This window comes from Oratosquilla oratoria, chromosome 15 (assembly GCF_046742065.1).
Source record: "Oratosquilla oratoria isolate Oo_2021 chromosome 15, ASM4674206v1, whole genome shotgun sequence".
Classification (NCBI taxonomy): domain Eukaryota; kingdom Metazoa; phylum Arthropoda; class Malacostraca; order Stomatopoda; family Squillidae; genus Oratosquilla; species Oratosquilla oratoria.
The window spans coordinates 68,708,124-68,727,368 of NC_134791.1; positions in this window are offsets into that span (position 1 = coordinate 68,708,124).

Genomic DNA, 19,245 nt, shown 5'->3' on the forward strand with positions numbered 1-19,245 from the left:
GGCTTGAGCGATACGGGAGCGATATCCGAAGCGTAGTCAGGAGCAAGATCTAAGAATATAAGGTCTAACCACTTCCGACCGAATTTCGAGGGAGTTGGCGCAGCGGGCCCGTGAACGTTACCTGGCTGTTCAAAGTGGGGTTAGCGGGTCCTATAGCTGTCAGTTGAAGTTGGTCCGTCGTTCGAAAATGACGTCGCCTTCGCTCGCACCGCTCCACTCAATTAGTTATATTCTGACAAATATTATATAAAATATATATATAAATATATATAAAATATTATAGTTCCTGTCTATATATATGAATATATAATATATATGATATATAATATATATGATATATAATATATATATATATATATATATATATATATAATATATAAAATATTATAGTTCCTGTCTTCCTTGGCGTTTCACAGTTTTCTTCAGTGTATCACAAAGAGAAAATGGACGCATCCAAATGACGTCAGAAGCTGCGCAGAACTGCTCCAGCGGTTAGACCTGTTTACTTAGACCTTGGTCAGGAGAGTGGATCCAATGGCGGTGCGAGGGGGGCAGGCGGGCGGGTGTTGTTTTATTTCTCCTTCCAAGCACAACTCTGAAACCAGAGAATTACGTGACTTGGGAATTGTGTGTAAATGTCAGAAGTGTAAACCCGCTCGCCAGCGTTAGCGAAGAGGCCAGGGCGTGGGTGCGGGCCGGTCGAAAAGAGAGGTTCCCCAATTGGAATTTGAGAGAACTGGTCGTCTCGGCAAGACGCCGTCCTTTTAAATGAGGCTAGTGGGTCCCTGGGGCTCTCCTGAGTTTCTGATTGGCTGCTGGCTGGCTGGCCGAGACGTCTTTGTGAACTACGCTTGCCAACTACAGCGAGTATAAAGGCCTAGCTCGAGTTGTGTGACGGCCACGAGAACTTCAATAATACTGAATACGATGAGGATGCAGTGTCTGTTTAACCTATTAGCACACAAAGCACGTGCTACGGGCCACACGCTTCAGGAGGCCCGGAGGGGATGTAATAATAATAATAATGATAATAATAATAATAATAATAATAATAATAATAATAATAATAATAATAATAATAATAATAATAATAATAATAATAATAATACATACATACATACATACATACATATACCAAGGCTTTCCCCCTTACAAGGGAGGTAGCCATAAAGGAAAAGGCATAAATTCATTCCCACCCATTCCATCCCTGAATACACTCCAACCCCTCCACCCTCCCTCTCATCTTAGCACCTCCTGGATGACGGGTCATCCCTGCACCTTGTCCACTGCCCTGGGTCAGAAGCAGTGTCGCAAGACACAGCACATCCACAGCAAGGCCGCTTCATTAAATCGGCGACCCCCCCCTCTCCGTCCCCCCATGCATAAAAGGAGATGGGGAGAAATCCCTTCGGGCTGCGTTAAATTTTGCTCACACATACTACCTCACCCCCCATCCCCCCACCCATTCCACCTCATGCATCACATCATCCATATACAACCATTCTTCATTCACCCCTGTCTTCTGTCCTCTCCCGTCCTTCCTCAACAGACATTCCCCTCTTCCCCAAAGCCCCCTTCACCCCATCCATCCACCTCATCCTAGGACGTCCCCTCATGTTCACTCCCTCCACATCTGCCTTCCATACCTCTTTTACTAGTCTTTATTCACTCATTCTTTCCATGTGTCCAAATCATCATAATACTCTTTCATCAACCCTATCTCCCAGCTCCCTTTCCACCCCTGTTCTCCTCCTCATTTCTCACTCTATCTAGCCTTGTAACCCCCATCATACTTCTCAGACACCTCATCTCAAACACATTCAAACTCCTTCTTTCTTCGTCCCTTATGTTCCATGTTTCTGCCCCATACAGTTCTGTTGGCACAATCACTCCTTCATATAGTCTCCTCTTAGCAATGTTTTTGCCCTTGGGCACAGAAGCCCGAGACAAAATTATTACTAATTATTATTATTATTATATAGAATATAGAACACCTCATTAGAACATTGTATAATAAGTCTTATAATAAGAGCATTAACAGACTAGCAGAAGATTTATCAATTTATTTGTTTAAATTTAATCAATTTAAAAATCATATGCCTATGCACATGCATATAGTCGCATCGATTTTACGCATCCAAATGTAGAAACGCTCTGGAAAAACTACTCTGGGGCATATCAACAATCGCACGTGCACATCAACAATCGCACGAGCATTTGCACACCACGGAACCGCCAACACCTTCGACGTTTGTCCCCAAAAGAATAGGAAAACTCTGGGATATAAAAGAAGGAAACCTCGTTTGCATTGAATGGGAGGGGAGAATTCGTGGGTGTCCGAAATGAAATCTCTGCAGTGCTAGTTAAATGTAATAAGACGTAGTTAGCAAAAAATTTAGAAAAAACAACAACAACAACGAAAGATTGATTCGAACGACGACTTAACAGCAGAGTCATCTAGCGGCGCCACTCCGAAATACGACATAAACAAACATTGCGACACGCCAGCGGCCACGCGGTTTTACCACGATGATTCTTTCTCGGGATTCGGTAAGTACGAAAGAAGGAATTCAAGTCGAATCTTATATATAGAGAGGGAAATTAGCAAAAATAGAAAATGGCGAGAGAATTAAATAATGGGCTTAAGGAAGGAAATTGTTGAACTAATGGATTGCTTGGCGCAGTTAACATTGAAATTTCCGACAAAAGAAAAACTATTAAGGAAATGAAAAATGGTATAAGAGAGGTGAAGAGTGAAAATGAAAAGAAAAGAAAAAATAAGGATACTAACAATAGTGACAACTTAAAGAAAGAGGTAAACAACAAAACACAAGAAATGAATGAAAAAATCAAAGAAAACTTAGGTGAGGAAAGCACCCAAAAGATTAAGAAATGGAAGGAAAACATGGGACATAAAGAGATTGCCTTCAAAGAAATAGTCCAACAACAAATGCAGGAAAATGGAAAATATACAATTATCCAAGTAATTAACGAAAAAGCAAATTGGATCAGAGATGCAGTGGATAGGAAAAAATGTATTGTGGTATATGGACTAAAAGAAAAACATGGTCTGTCGAGGTACATGAGAGAAAAAGAAGAAAAATAAACAGCAATAACAATCCTAAAAGAAATTCAGGATGGAGCCCAGGATATAGAGAAGGACATCGACGATGTGTATAGAATTGGTCATTATTCTAAGGAAAGAAATCGACCCCTAAAGATAAAACTAAGATCACAAATGGTAGTAGAAGACATATTTGAAAAAAAGTAGATATGTTGGCAAGGAGTGAACATTACAAGAAGATATGGATAAAAAGAGAAATGAGTATTGAGGAATTAGAAAAAGAGAAGACACTAAGAGATGAAGCTAAGGAAAATAAAAAAAAAAGCGAAGAGAACGGAGGCCGAAAGCAAGGAATTCTATTGGAGAGTAATTGACATGAGACTGAAAAAATGGTACATCAGAATGGTCAAACCAAAGACAGATAGAGAAAGGAAAAAATAAAAGTGGCCTATACTAACATCAACGGGTTAATTTCAGGATTGAATGAACTTAATGATTACCTGTTAGAAAAAAAAAGATGCACAATGGGAGTTGTGGAGACTAAACTAAGGGGTGCAATACCACCCATCAATGTTGGATAAGGAGGAATTATGTTCTTGACCAAGAAAAACTTGGATGTGACAAAAATTGCGGAGGGCAAGGGTAATGCAGAAATGATAATGGTAAAATTCGAAGACAAGAACATGAAAAGTAGAAAGTTTGGGGTGTGTTAGCTTCGCTGCCACTAACACTTAGTCACCTGTGTTATTATTCCGTAGGCCCCATGCCTTCTCCTTCTCTTAAGTATGTTTCCGCTATATCTTCTGCAACAATTTAATAATGTTTCTGGATGGGGTAAGCAAACTGGTGTAAAGTTTCTTGATTTCTTCTTCACTAATTCTCTACATCGCTTTTAGATAAGGTACACCAAGGACTCCTATTACTTCCACCAAGCCAAGTCTGCTCCGACGTCACGATTTAATTCATCCAATAACTTTGAACGTTACAAATAAGTGCCACCCTTTTAGGGCGTGACTTTACCTCCATGCACCAATAATTTTTCTCCTCCTCCACCCTTTTCTCCAATCAGAAAGACTGTTATACTGTCTCAAGAAATCTTGTTTACGCAAACAATTTGTCGCAAGCAGAACGAGCTCTGTGTTTACATTCAGTCACATCAGCACCTCTCGATATCCTAATCTATATCTATAAACACAAGACGGTAATTCTGCCATTCTGCAAATCTGCAACTATGCAACTTGCAGTCGGCCATTGTATCATAACAACCTAATAAAATTTACATTACTCTCCACCTACCCCTCTATCTACCTAAGTGTCTACCTCTATCTACCGGCCTCTTACAGGGTGACTTATGTGCCCCAAAAAACGAACGCTTGGAAAGAGATCGAACATATGAAAATGCTAGAAGATACAAGGCATTCATTAAATGAGGTACTAATGGGTGGAGGTAACCTGGTAATTATGGGGGACTTTAACTGCAGAGAAATTTGTTGGGAGGACATGACAGTGAAAGGCGGAGAAGACTTGTAGGCTAATGTATTACTGGATATGACCATGGAATATACAATGACTCATTGGGTCAGTGAAAACACCAGATACAGAAATAATGAGGAGACTAGATTTAATGTTTACAACAGAACCTGAAAATGTGGATAAAATTCAATATAAGACACCGATTGGAAAGAGTGACCATATACTCATTGAGACTGAACTAAAGGAAGAAATATACATGGAGAGAAATGAAAAGCATAGGAAAGGAAGATTGATGTACAACAAAACGGACTTTGGAAAACTAAAGAAATTCCTTCAGAATGCAAATTGGAAAAAATTACATAGAGACAAAAGTGGAAGAGAAATGGGATATCTTGATGGAAAATTCCAATGAAGAAGTGAATAGGCACATACCAAGACAGAAGCTAGAGAAAGTGTACTTTAAATGCTGGTTCAACAGAAGATGAAGTGAGGCAAAAGACAGAAGGGACAAAACTTGGAAAAGATGGAGAAAATATAAAAAACCTGGAAAATGGCAAGTATATATAAACTATAGAAATGAGTATGTAAAAGTGCGAAGAGAGAAAAAAAAAAAGGAACTATGAAAAAACATTATAGATTAATGCAAAGAGCAACCCAAGCTATTCTATCGATACGTGAACGGTAAACTTAAAAACAAACAGGAAATGGTAAAACTATGCCAAGGAAATGTAGAATACACAGAAGATTTAGAAATGGTCGAAGTCATGATTAATCAATTCAAGTCTGTTTTCACTAGAGAGAAAGCACAATATTGGGAAGAAGAAAATGAAGTGCGATCTCGCCCCATGGGCGAGATAATAATATCACAAAAAGAAATAATGGAACACCTATCAAACCTTGATATCGGGAAGTCACATGGCCCGGATGGAATTGCAAATTGGATTCTAAAAGAATGCAAAGAAGAACTAATGGACAAAATACATAACATAATAAATTGCTCACTTAAAGAAGGAAAAATAAAAAAAAAATGGAAAAATGCTAACATTGTACCAATATATAAAGGAGGAAACGAGGAAGAGCCAACTAACTATAGACCGGTCTCACAAACAAGCACTATAGCCAAAATTTGTGAGAAAATTATCAAGAATAGATAGGTAAAACACCTTGAAGAAAATAATATAATAAACCCAAGACAATTTGGGTTCAGGCAAGGAAGATCATGTACCACAAACTTAATATATTTTTATTCAAGACTAATAGACATAGTGCAAGAAAGGAATGGATGGGCTGATTGTGCCTTCCTGGACTTACAAAAAGCTTTCGACGAAGTACCACACAAAAAATTATTTAAAAAACTGGAACATATAGGAGGGTGTTATGTATTGGCTTTTCCTGATGTGCCAATCAGTTTCCCTGCTCTTCATTGTCACACGGAAGGGTAGAAGGAAACATAGGCTTTCGGCACTGTGTGTATTTTACACTCTGTTTACATCATGGTGCTCCGAGAAGCGCGCGAACCAACATTTAACAAAACAAAAACAATAGGCGCATATCGCCATTAACCTAAACATTTTTTAATGTGAATACACTACAGAGGAATACAAGGGAACCTACTAAAATGGATGGAGGACTTCCTGATTGGTAGAAAGATGAGAGTAGTGCTCAGAGAACAATATTCAAGTTGGAAAGAGGTGACCAGTGGAGTACCGCAAGGATTTGTACAAGCTCCAATAATATTTGCTATTTATGTGAATGACATGTATGAGGATGTGTAATGTTACGTGAGCTTCTTTGCAGACGACACTAAAATGTTAAGGAAAGTAAAAACTGAAAGGATTGCGAATCACTACAGGAAGATCTGAATAAGGTATGGAACTAGAGTCAGAAATGGGAAGTGAACTTCAACATTAAGAAGCGTAGCATAACGGAGTTTGAAAAAAGTCAAAATAGAATATCAGGACAATATAAAATTGGAGCTAAGGAGGTAAAGAAAGTGGGATTCGAAAAAGATTTGGGTGTAATTATCTCAAACTACTTGTCCTGTGACAAACGTATAAACAAAATTGTTGGAGAATTCTATAACTTGCTAAGATCAATAAAAGTGGCATTTACATATTTGGATGAATAAATTATTAAAAATATATATATATTAGTCACACTGATAAGGCCTAAACGAGTATGCGGCGACATTGTGTTCACCCAGTACCAAAAAGAATATAAAGAAAATAGAAAAAATCCAAAGAGCAGCCGCAAAAAATGGCCCCCTGCACTTGCAAACTATCATATGAGGAGAGACTGGCTAAACTGGAGTTACCGACTCTGGAGCAAAGAAGAGAGAGGCAACCCACTGACCATCTACAGAATCATGAAAGACACAAATACTCGATAGAGAGGACTTGTTAAACTGGGACAAGAGAATCACAAAAGGACATGGAAAATAAAAAACATAGTTATAGAAGAGATTTGAAGAAAAAATCATTGGTATTTGGTTAAATTGTTGCGTGAAAACAGTCTTGGCCAGTTGTCTGTGTCTTATTGTGCATAGTTATGTGTTACTTGAGTGTGCCAATTAATCTCAACCTCGTAAGTAATCCTTGTTTTTTTGTCAGTAAATTGCATATTGTTATGTCTATAATTTTGTCTAATAAATTGCATTTAATGACGTTTTATCGAATAATTTTAATTGAAGCAAGTGCGCCCTTAATGACAACTTAAACGTAATAATATGAGTTTGACATGCCTGCCTTATAAAATGAAAATATCCAGTTTTGTCATGGCCAGGAAAAAAGAAAAGAAAAAGAAAGAAAGAAAGAGAGAAAAGAAAAGAAAAGAATATATGTATATATATACTGTATATATATATATATATATATATATATATATATATATATATATATATATATATGTGTGTGTGTGTGTGTGTGTGTGTGTGTGTGTGTGTGTGTGTGTGTGTGTGTGTGTGTGTGTGTGTGTGTGTGTGTTTGTTTACCTAGTTGTACCTAGTTGTATTTTACGGGAAGGGGAGCTATGCTCGTGGGGTCCCGTCTTCATATCTCATTTTATCTAAACTATTTTTAAATTCATGTATTGTTTTTGCACACACCACTTTCTCATCTAACTTGTTCCAACTGTCTATTACTCTGTGAGGAAAGCTGTTCTTTTTCAAATCTCTTCTATAGCTGTCTTTTTTTATTTTCTTTCCGTGTCCTCTTGTATTTCTGTCATCCCATTTTATCAGATTCTCTCTATCAGTAATTTCTATGCCTTTCATGATTCTGTAAATAGCTATCAAATCTCCTCTCTCTCTTCTTTGCTCTAGTGTCTGTAGTTTAAGTTTTTGTAGTCTCTCTTCATATGATAGTTTTGAGAGTGTTGGTGCCAGTTTTGTGATTGCTCTTTGTATTCTTTCAAGTTTTTTTATACATTTTTTTGTACTTGGTGACCATATCGTTGCTGCATATTCCAATCTTGGTCTTATCAGGGTGATTAGGATTTTCCTCACCATTTCTTCATCCAGGTATGTAAATGCAACTTTGATTGTTCTTATTAAATTATAAGTTTCTCCAAAAATCTTATTTATATGTTTCTCAGGTGACATATTATTCATAACAATGACTCCCAGGTCCTTCTCATTTTCTACTTTTTTTATTCCTTCTTCTCCCAATTTATATGCTCCTGTTATACTGTTTTTGCTTTTTCCAAATTCCATTATACTACACTTTTTTGTATTGAACTCCATCTCCCACTTCCTACTCCATTCCTGTACTTTATTTAGATCTCTCTGTAGTGATTCACAATCTTCTTCAGTTTTCACTCTTTTCAGTAGTTTTGCATCATCTGCAAAGAAGCTCATATAGCTTTCAATTCCTTCATCCATATCATTAATATATATAGCAAACATTATTGGGGCCAGAACTGTTCCCTGCGGGACACCGCTTATTACTTCATTCCATTTTGAGTGCTGGTCTCTTATCACTACTCTCATTTTTCTTTCTTGCAAAAAGTCTTCCATCCAATTTAGCAATTTACCTTGTATTCCTCCTTCATATTCTAATTTCTTAAGCAACTTCTTATGTGGTACTTTGTCAAAAGCTTTTTTGAGGTCTAGAAATGCACAATCAGCCCATCCATCTCTTTCTTGTATTATATCTATTAGCCTTGAATAGAAACATATTAAATTGGTGACGCATGATCGTCCTTGTCTGAATCCAAATTGCCTTGGATTTAGTACGTTGTTTTTTTCCAAGTATTTTACCCATCTACTTTTGATAATTCTTTCACAAATTTTTGCTATTGTACTTGTTAGAGAGACTGGTCTATAGTTGGTAGGCTCTTCTTTATTTCCTCCTTTATATATAGGTACTATATTTGCTTTTTTCCAATCTTCTGGAACTTTTCCTTCTTTTAAGGAACTGCTTATTATGCTATGTATTTTGTCTGCCAGTTCATTCCTGCATTCTTTCAGAATCCAGTTTGCTATTTCATCTGGCCCATGCGATTTTCTGACATCAAAATTACCCAAGTGTGTCAATATTTCATTCTTTGTTACTTCTATTTCTTCCATAGGGGGGACTTTTTCTTTCCACTCAATCTCTTCAGGTTGTATATTTTCCCTTGTAAACACTGATTTAAAATGTTTGTTCATAATTTCTGCCATTTCCATTTCCTCAGTGTATTCAACTCCTCCTTGTCTTAATTTCTCCAAGTCTTGTTTGTTTTTCAGTTTATTGTTTACAAATCTGTAGAATAGTTTTGGTTGATCTTTACACTTTTCTATAACATCTTTTTCATATTTTCTTTTTTCCTCTCTGCACTTTTGTACATATTCATTTCTATAACCAGAATATATTTTCCATTTTTCAGGTCTTCTGTCTTTTTTCCATCTGGTCCAGGCTTTGTCTCTTTTGTCTTTTAACTCCCTACAGCTTTTGTTGTACCAGCATTTTACATATTCTTTTTCTTGTTTTTGTCTTCGGACATCCTTTCCACTCCTTTTTTGTAAATTTTTGTCAAAATATTCCATTTCTCTTCCACTGATTTTCTTCTTTGTATAATTCTTCCCAGTTTTCTTGTTGGAAGAATTCTCTTATTTTATCAAAGTTTGTTTTTTCATACATCATTCTTCCTTTTCTATATTGTTCATTTTTCATATATTTTTCTTCATTAAGTTCCAGTTCAATCAATATGTGGTCACTTTTACCTATTGGTGTTTTATATTCAATCTTGTCCACTATTCTAGGTTCAGATGTAATTATTAAGTCTAGCCTCGATGGTTCTTCTTCATTTCTATACCTAGTGTTCTCTTGTATCCATTGTGTCATTGAATGGTCAGTAATCATCTCAAGTAGAGCATTTCCCCATGAGTCATCACCACTCTTTACTGTCATTTCTTCCCAGCAGATTTCTTTGCAATTAAAGTCGCCCATCATAACTATTCTTCCTCCGTCTTCCATTATTTTAGTTAATGCTATCTTTGTGTCCTCTAACATACTTTTATGTTCCCTCTCCTCCCATGAGGCTGTTTTCGGAGGCACATAATTGATCACAAATTTTCTGCTCTTCTTATCTCGGTCTTCCACTTCTATCATAATCATCTCTACTGTATTCTTTCCATATATGACACCTTTCACGTTTATGTCCTTCTTAGTCAGGAACATAACTCCACCCCCTTGTTTTTTCTCTCTGTTTCTAATCCAATAATTGTATGCATCATGTCCTACACTGTTGGGTGGTAGTGGGCCTTTTAATTTTGTTTCTACAATTCCCATTATGTCCGGTTCTTTTTCTTTCAAATAATCATTCAGTTCATTCAATCCTGTTATCAATCCATCTATATTTGTGTAAGACGCTCTTAGTTTTCTGCCACTTCCATTGTGTTCTCTGTTTCCCTTATGTTTTTCTTTAGTATGTCGAACTGCTTTATTTTCATGTTCACTACTCTCCAATAGAATCTCTCTCTGACTCCGTTCTTTCCTCGTTTTTTGCCTTAGCTTCAAGTCTTTTCTGCTTTTCTGCCTCTCTTTCCTCCTTATTCATTTCTCTTTTTATCCATACCTTTTTATATTGATCATTTGTTGCTAGTTTCCCTGTTTTGGATAGAATTTTCTCTGCCATTGTTTGTGACCTGAATTTAATCTTAATTGGTCTGGTCTTATCTGTACTATATTTTCCGAGTCTGAATTTTCCCTCAATTTCCTTTATAATTTCTGGTTCATCTTCCTGGACTAATTTTAATAAACTGCTTACTCTTTCATTTTCCTCCTTGATTCTTGCGGTTCTATCTGGGTTATGTTTCTCTTCCATTCCTGATATAATTATACATTTCTTTTTGTCAGCTAATTCTCTTACTATATTCTCCTTCTGTCTCATCACTTTAATAACTGAGTCTTCATTATGTTCTTTCAATTGCTGTTTGACTATGTCAGTGAATGAAACCTTATTCCCTTCTTGGGTTGTTCTCCAATTTTTAGCTTCTTTAGCTATTGTGTCTCTGTTTTCATTACTATTCTTCTTCAATTTCTCATTCTCCTCCTTTACATTTCCTAACTGTCTTTTTAGGTCCTCTATTTCTTCAGTTAAGTTTCTGTTTGCCTTCTCTAGTTGTTCCAACCTTTCAATTCTCTGGAAAATGGAGTCAACATTGCCTAACTTACGTTCCAAGTCCTCGATCACCTTATCAACTCTCTCCTCTAGTCTTATCAGTCGGGGGGGGGGGTTGTGTCCCCCCACCCTCTTTAAATCCCTGGAACATATTCTCGTCACTTTCTACTGTATTGCTCCTCTCTATACTTCTAATCTTTACATTTTTATTAGACATTTCATCATCGCTCAGTCTTTTGTTTACCTTTCGCTTGTCTGGCTGGGCCAAGTCTACTCCCTCCTCATTTCCTTCCATTTCCCTCAGTAATCCCTCCCCGTTTCCTCTTTCCCTACTTTCCCACTACTCCACGAGCAATTTCCCCCCCCACCCTGTAAAAACACTAGGCACTTCTCTTTGCGTTGGGATCCACAGACTTCAGTTTTCTTCAGAACGTCATCCAAGCCGTCCATTCGCCGAAGTGTGTGTGTGTGTGTGTGTGTGTGTGTGTGTGTGTGTGTGTGTGTGTGTGTGTGTGTGTGTGTGTGTGTGTGTATTCACCTCGGATCTGCTGCAGTATCTGTCGAGACACCCAGACACCACCCTACGGCAGTGAGCTCAGAGCTCATTATTTGCCAATCTCTGGGTAGGTTTGAGACCACTCACACACCACACACCGGGACAGCAAGGTCACAACTCCTTGACTAACGTCCCGTACCTACTCACTGCTAGGTGAACAGGGGTTACACGTGAAAGGAGACAAACCCAACTTATCTCCGCCCGGCCGGGGAATCGAACCCCGGTTCTCTGGCTTGTGAGGCCAGTGCTTTACCAATCCGCCACCGAGCCGTGTGTGTGTGTGTGTGTGTGTGTGTGTGTGTGTGTGTGTGTGTGTGTGTGTGTGTGTGTGTGTGTGTGTGTGTGTGTGTGTGTGTTCACTTGGTCTTTGGATCACGTGTTGGACTCGTGATCGACAGCTATTTCCCTCCTGGAAGAGAGCTCAGAGCTCGTAGGTCCGATCTATGGGTAATGCTATGACCTTTCACACACACACACACACCCAACTCCCCGCCCACGAGTGTGTGTGTGTGTGTGTGTGTGTGTGTGTGTGTGTGTGTGTGTGTGTGTGTGTGTGTGTGTGTGTGTGTGTGTGTGTGTGTGTGTGTGTGTGTGTGTGTGTTCACTTGGTCTTTGGATCACGTGTTGGACTCGTGATCGACAGCTATTTCCCTCCTGGAAGAGAGCTCAGAGCTCGTAGGTCCGATCCATGGGTAATGCTATGACCTTTCACACACACACACACCCAACTCCCCGCCCACGAGTGTGTGTGTGTGTGTGTGTGTGTGTGTGTGTGTGTGTGTGGTGTGTGTGTGTGTGTGTGTGTGTGTGTGTGTGTGTGTGTGTGTGTGTGTGTGTGTGTGTTCACTTGGTCTTTGGATCACGTGTTGGACTCGTGATCGACAGCTATTTCCCTCCTGGAAGAGAGCTCAGAGCTCGTAGGTCCGATCTATGGGTAATGCTATGACCTTTCACACACACACACACCCAACTCCCCGCCCACGAGTGTGTGTGTGTGTGTGTGTGTGTGTGTGTGTGTGTGTGTGTGTGTGTGTGTGTGTGTGTGTGTGTGTGTGTGTGTGTGTGTGTGTGTGTTTACCTAGTTGTATTTTGCGGCAAGGGGAGCTATGCTCGTGGTGTCTCGCCTTTGTATCTCGCAGTGTCTAGTTTGCTTTAACTCATAAATGGTTTTTGCGCATACAATTTCATTATCCAGTTTGTTCCAAGTGTCCAATACTCTATGTGGAAAACTGTTTTTCTTCAGTTCTCTTCTGTAGCTATGTTTTTTATTTTCTTTCCATTGTGTGTGTGTATGTGTGTGTGTGTGTGTGTGTGTGTGTGTGTGTGTGTGTGTGTGTGTGTGTGTGTGTGTGTGTTTCGGTGTGTGTATATTCGGTGTGTGTATATTCACTTGGTCTTTGGATCACGTGTTGGACTCGTGATCGACAGCTATTTCCCTCCTGGAAGAGAGCTCAGAGCTCGTAGGTCCGATCTATGGGTAATGCTATGACCTTGCACACACACACACACCCAACTCCCCGCCCACGAGAGTTGGAGTAACACCCCTCAGCGCTGCGATACTGATATTATTTCAGCCCCGGGCGAGAGTCGAACCCGGACCTCCGTAGTGGCAGGCCAGAGCTCTAACCACAGCGCCATGTGTGTGTGTGTGTGTGTGTGTGTGTGTGTGTGTGTGTGTGTGTGTGTGTGTGTGTGTGTGTGTGTGTGTGTGTGTGTGTGTGTGTGTGTGTGTGTGTGTGTGTGTGTGTGTGTGTGTGTGTGTGTGTGTGTGTGTGTGTGTGTGTGTGTGTGTGGCGAAAGAGCATGAATGAATTTTGCATAGTGTGCCTGGATGGTTAGTATGGACGTGACGTGATTGATGCGTGATTCGGAGAGGAAGCAAGGGGTATGTAGCGAGGGTATGCATTGGGGGACACCAGAGGGAGGGGGGCGGCGTCGCCCGCCATACCCACTGATCTATATAACACCTGGATAGCGTATACGGGCCGTGGGCTGCCCCAGGAGTGAGGCCGGCAGGCGGGATATGGCCGCCATAATGGAAGTACCAAAACAGCTAGTGTGAACCGCTCCGCCGGTCATTATAACACCATTTTTAGATCAGTGTCATGGGAGCTGTCGTGTTACTCTCGTGGCCTGTGATCCAAGCATGATTGGGTATATAATGGCCACACAATTCGTCGCTGCTGGGCCCTCCATATACATACATACATACATACATACGTACGTACATACATATACAAGGTGTATATCAAAATAGCATCATCACAATAAAACAATATATTGATATTTATTACCTCTAGCAGAAATAACCATTTATATACATAAACTTGTGCATGTATATGGATGAGTTGGCACTGACAAATTATAATTCCAGTATATATTATAACTTCAAGGGAATGTTACACAGACAACAAATGGGATAATGATATATAGTCAAAATATTATAGGGATAATAATAGATCTATACTAGCATTTAACGGAATAAATATCCCTATAACATTTTATTACTGTACTGCTTATCGTTATTGGTGCTTGAATAAAACAAGTTTTGATAACTCCTTCCTCACTTTGACACCGGTTACTTTTTGAGAATATAATTTGGAGATATGATGGAGCCTGATTTTGCAGAAGCACGTGACGATATACTTGATCAAATTGACGATGTGGTTAGAATCCGGGGTTGTGTCGAACATGTGGAAAGATAGAGAAATTGTCATATCTATGATCTAAATTGTTTCAAATAGTAAAATATCGCATTAAAGTGGTGAACATGTAAGGGGCCATTCAAAGAGTATGTAACGCGGGGGGGGGGGGTTGCATGGTAGATGCGATGCGTTACGAGGATGTGGGGGTGTTTTCAACAGCGCTACGCAACGCTAATAATGGTTATTTATATTCATTTATTAATTTATGTCATAAATTATGCACTGAAATAGCATATCCTTAACAGATCGAGCAATAAATATCGAGCAAAAAAATCCAAAAACATCATACCATGTTTCATTCTTTGATGCAATCGTAAACAATTTCACACAGGACAAATAAAAATGAGTATGTTTTGGTGAGAAGTCAAGGGGGAGGGGTGTTTGGCGGATCTGGCCTACACTTGATGGGGGTGCCGAGTTGTAATTAGTTGTAATCAGTGTTATGTAATACAGGGAGATGTAACACCCAGTGTTACGCAATGTTACATGAGGTGGGGGGTGTCGAATTTCACCAGAAAAAACGTTACATAATTTTTGAACGGGCCCCGAATAGTAATTCAGCCCATCTAATATGAATTCCTCACACTTCACAATATAGATAAAGCCTACACATGTAATCAGGAAGAACAACTGGTTCTATACACCTACACAGCTCTGGACAGCGTTTGAGCCTTATAAGATATTTTTAAATGATAAATATCTATCCTGCTATTACCACGATTACATTCGTGACAAATGGGTTGCTGCTAGATCTCTATTTCTTACGATAATAAATACAAAGCATTAACATGACAACACTTAACAAAACAGTTGGTGGGCAACATTTTATGGCTCCTGATGGCCTCATCATTTGTTGATGGGTATCGGGATGTTTTGGGTAATAAAACTTTAATTTACTTACGAGTGGAAGGACTGCTCACATCCACCTTTTCTCCGGTTGGTGCAGTTGAATGCAGCACAAGTTGGCATTGTAAAATGATCGTTGAATATGTATATGGGAGCGAAAGCTGCCGAGAACTGTAATTGTATCAGATCAGTGATCGCGTGGCGCGACTTTGTTTTGGTACTAACATCATGGCTGCCGCCGACCTCATAATCTCGACAGCGATCCGTGATCCAGTTATATCTAGATCAGTGGCCATACCCCGGATAGCAGGCAGAGTAAGCCGAGACCCGGTGTTAAACACACGTGTAAAATCCTCATATTCGTTAGTTAGAATAAAGTGAAGAAAGTGGCACTCCTGCCTTTCCCTGACCCGGACAATTGTAGGCGAACTTCGTCCATCGCTCGTGATTCCATGATCACGGCTTACGTGCAATAGAAAAGGTGAGTTAATTGCAGAGATCCGTAACAGATATATATATATATATATATATATATATATATATATATATATATATATATATATATATATATATATCAAATCAGCCATCCTGAGTCCACTGCTGAACAAAGGCCTCCTTCATAGCATTCAATGATTCACAGGACCGCGCCATCCTCTGCCACGTCACCCCTGCAAAGTTCTCGATCTCGTCTCTCCACCTTCTGTCTGGTCTCCCTCTTCCACGCTTCCTATCTCGCGGCGTCCACTCAGTTACACACTTACTCCATTGCTCATCAGTCTTTCGCACTAACTTACCTGCTCAATTCCATTTTCTCTCTTTTACTGCTTCCACAATATCTTTCACTCTAGTCTGTTCTCTCACCCAACTTGCTCTCTTTCGGTCTGTCAGCGTTATTCCCATCATTGATCTCTCCATTCTCCTCTGTACTGTCCTTAGTTTTGTTTCCATTGCCTTCGTTAGTTTCCAAGTCTCACACCCGTAGATTATTGCTGGTAGAATGCATTGATTGTAAACCTTATGTTTCAAACATAAAGGTAGAGAGCCTCTCAGGATCTTATTGTACTTACCAAACATTTTCCAACCAATTGTAATGCGTCTTTTTATTTCATTATCATGATCTTTCGTCACTTTCACCATCTGGCCTAAATAATTATACTCTTCAATTTCCTCGAGACTCTCATCATAAATTACAATCTCTTTACTTTGAACTTTCGTATTGAACATTACTTTGGTTTTACTTTTATTCATTTTTAACCTACTTTGACACTTTCCTTGTTTAGATCACTCAGCATATCTTGCAAGTCTTCTTCTCTTTCTGAAATAAGAATAATGTCATCCGCAAATCTTAGGTGGTTCAAATATTCGCCATTAATCTTTAAACCTTTCTTTTCCCAACTCAATCTTCTGAAAATATCTTCCAAGCAAGCTGTAAATAGTTTGGGTGAAATTGTATCGCCTTGCCGTACTTCTTTCTCGATCTTGATCTTTTCTGTATCTTTATGTAGTCGAACTATAGCGGTACCTTTCGCATAAATCTTTTCTAAAACTTTTACGATCTGTTCGTTTGTACCCTGTTTGCGTAGCCAGTTTAGTATTGCTATATGTTCTACAGAGTCAAAGGCCTTCTCGTAATCTACAAAAGCTAAACACAGAGGTATATTGTATTCTGTCGTTTTCTCGATTAGTTGATTTATTGCCTACAAATGGTCTAGGATCGCATATCCGCTTCTAAAGCCTGCCTGTTCTCTCGGTTGGTTTCCATCTAAAACTTGACTTAGTCTATTTGTAAGGATCTTGGAGAATACTTTATATATATTTGATAGCAAGCTAATCGGTCGATAGTTACTAAGGTCCTTCTGGTCTCTCTCTCTCTCTCTCTCTCTCTCTCTCTATATATATATATATATATATATATATATATATATATATATATATATATATATATATATATATATATAATAAAATAAATGTCCAGAATAATACAATATAGAATTTCTGGGAAATTTCTTCTCTACTGTGTATAGGTGGCATCGGGAAAGGTGGGAAAAGTGAGATTTCGGGTGGGGCCGTCTAATAATTACTTAAATACTCAGCCAAGTTTGTATTTATGTAAAGAAAGCCATTAATGCTGTTAAGCCATTAAAGGTCAACTGAGAAGGTTTTCAAAGATGTGGTGAATATTTGCTAGATGTATAGCTTAGTCACCTTTTGATAAAATAATGCAAAAATAAATCCTAATTATTACGCAGTATGATAAAAAGGCCTATCAAAATATGGGTAGCAGACGAACTTTCCTTCGCCTATCTTCGGCTGTTCTCGTAAGGCAGTGACGTCAATCTCGCTGTTTACATTTTGATGCATCCATATGCGTGCACTATAAAATGCCGTGTCGCGCTGTGAACTTGATCAGTGATCTGTCATATTCTGTGTCATAGCAAGGTTTTATCAAGTATTGAGTTCGAAAATAGTTTATGTCGCCGCAAATTGCAACAGTGATTCGACGAAACATTCTGCTGTGTGTGGACTTCATTTTCATTCTTTTCCGAAAGATCCTGTTCGCAAAAGAACTCGATCACTCGGTACAGGCGGCACGAGTCATGGAAGCCTGAATTGAAAGCGAAACTGTTCGAAACATAAAAAAGTACACTCGGGACCCTGGTCTTGCCGAGTCACTAAGAATTAGCATGAATCCCATTCTAAAAGATGCAACACAGACAATTTTTGTCATCGACAAGACCCCAGGTTCGGCAAGCAAACGCCGTCGAAGGAGCACTGCTATTGAAAAAAGACAACGCCTGGAGGTAGGTGTATCAGTCTGTATCATGTGTATAGAAAGGCCTGTGTTATCTACGCTGTCACTGACAGTCGTTATCAAGCATATTTAGGTTTGGCTAACGATTTTTGGGCTAGGCCTAAGCAGATTAGGGATACATTCATGACATAGGCTAGCTAGGCCTGTAGCCCTATGAATATGATCACCCCAATCCAAGGGTGACAGGCATGACCATGATGATAGGGGCTTCCATAATAGGCCTAAGACCACGTCTTGTCTATTGGAGTCAACCAAATTAAATTCTGTTTTTTTGAGAGTTAAACAAGTGGAATCCCCCACCACCACCCCAGCAAGAGTTAAGCTTAATTATCCTGATATAGACCTAATTTTTTTCATCTGTTACAAAATGCCTGTGATGAATATTCACCTGCTGCAAGTACCACTACTAGCGAAATTGAGATGGAATGCGAAAGTGACCATGGTGACAGTGCCAGGCATATGATTGATGGCTTCTTTTCCCCCACACCTATGGCAGATAATTTTATAGAAATGTCTGTGAGTATCTTTTGTTAGCCTTCCTCCCCCCTTCAGTCAAATGATTTCTCCATTATCTTTCCTGTGTAGCCCTGTTTTATTGTAACTTATCACAGGTTTAAAAAAAATGTAATTCATGAATCCTTGAAGCTTTTGCCTGTATATATGATGCTTCGCATCCAAAGCTGGTCAATCTTCCTTGCTCGAAATGAAGTCACTTTCGTATCACTAGCCATGTCCAAGAATGTAAACAACAACCCTTACGTGGTACTCCCCCAGGTAGGCGTAGCTCCTCCTTGGGGATCGGTGCCATCTGCGTAGAGCTGATGGCCAGGGGTATTTGCTGCTGTTTGGCCCCCAACGAAGAGGCTGGACGACCGTGTTGTGAACAGCTGCCCAGGATGTAACACTTCACCCCATACCATACAACACATAATGGAAGACTGCATTATACACAATCATGCACGCAAACAACACAACATACACTCTATAAAGGATTTGTGGGAAAACCCAGTTTCGGCTGTGGCCTTCCTTGAGGAGACGGGACTGCTCGGACAGACAGTCTAGGGAACGACAACAACAACAACAACAACAACCCTTACGTTGTCGTACTCCTTGTTTACGAAGTAAGTTTAAGTAGTAAGCGGTAGCTGTGGCCAAGATGGTTAGATCAACAAGGAACACGAACAAACGT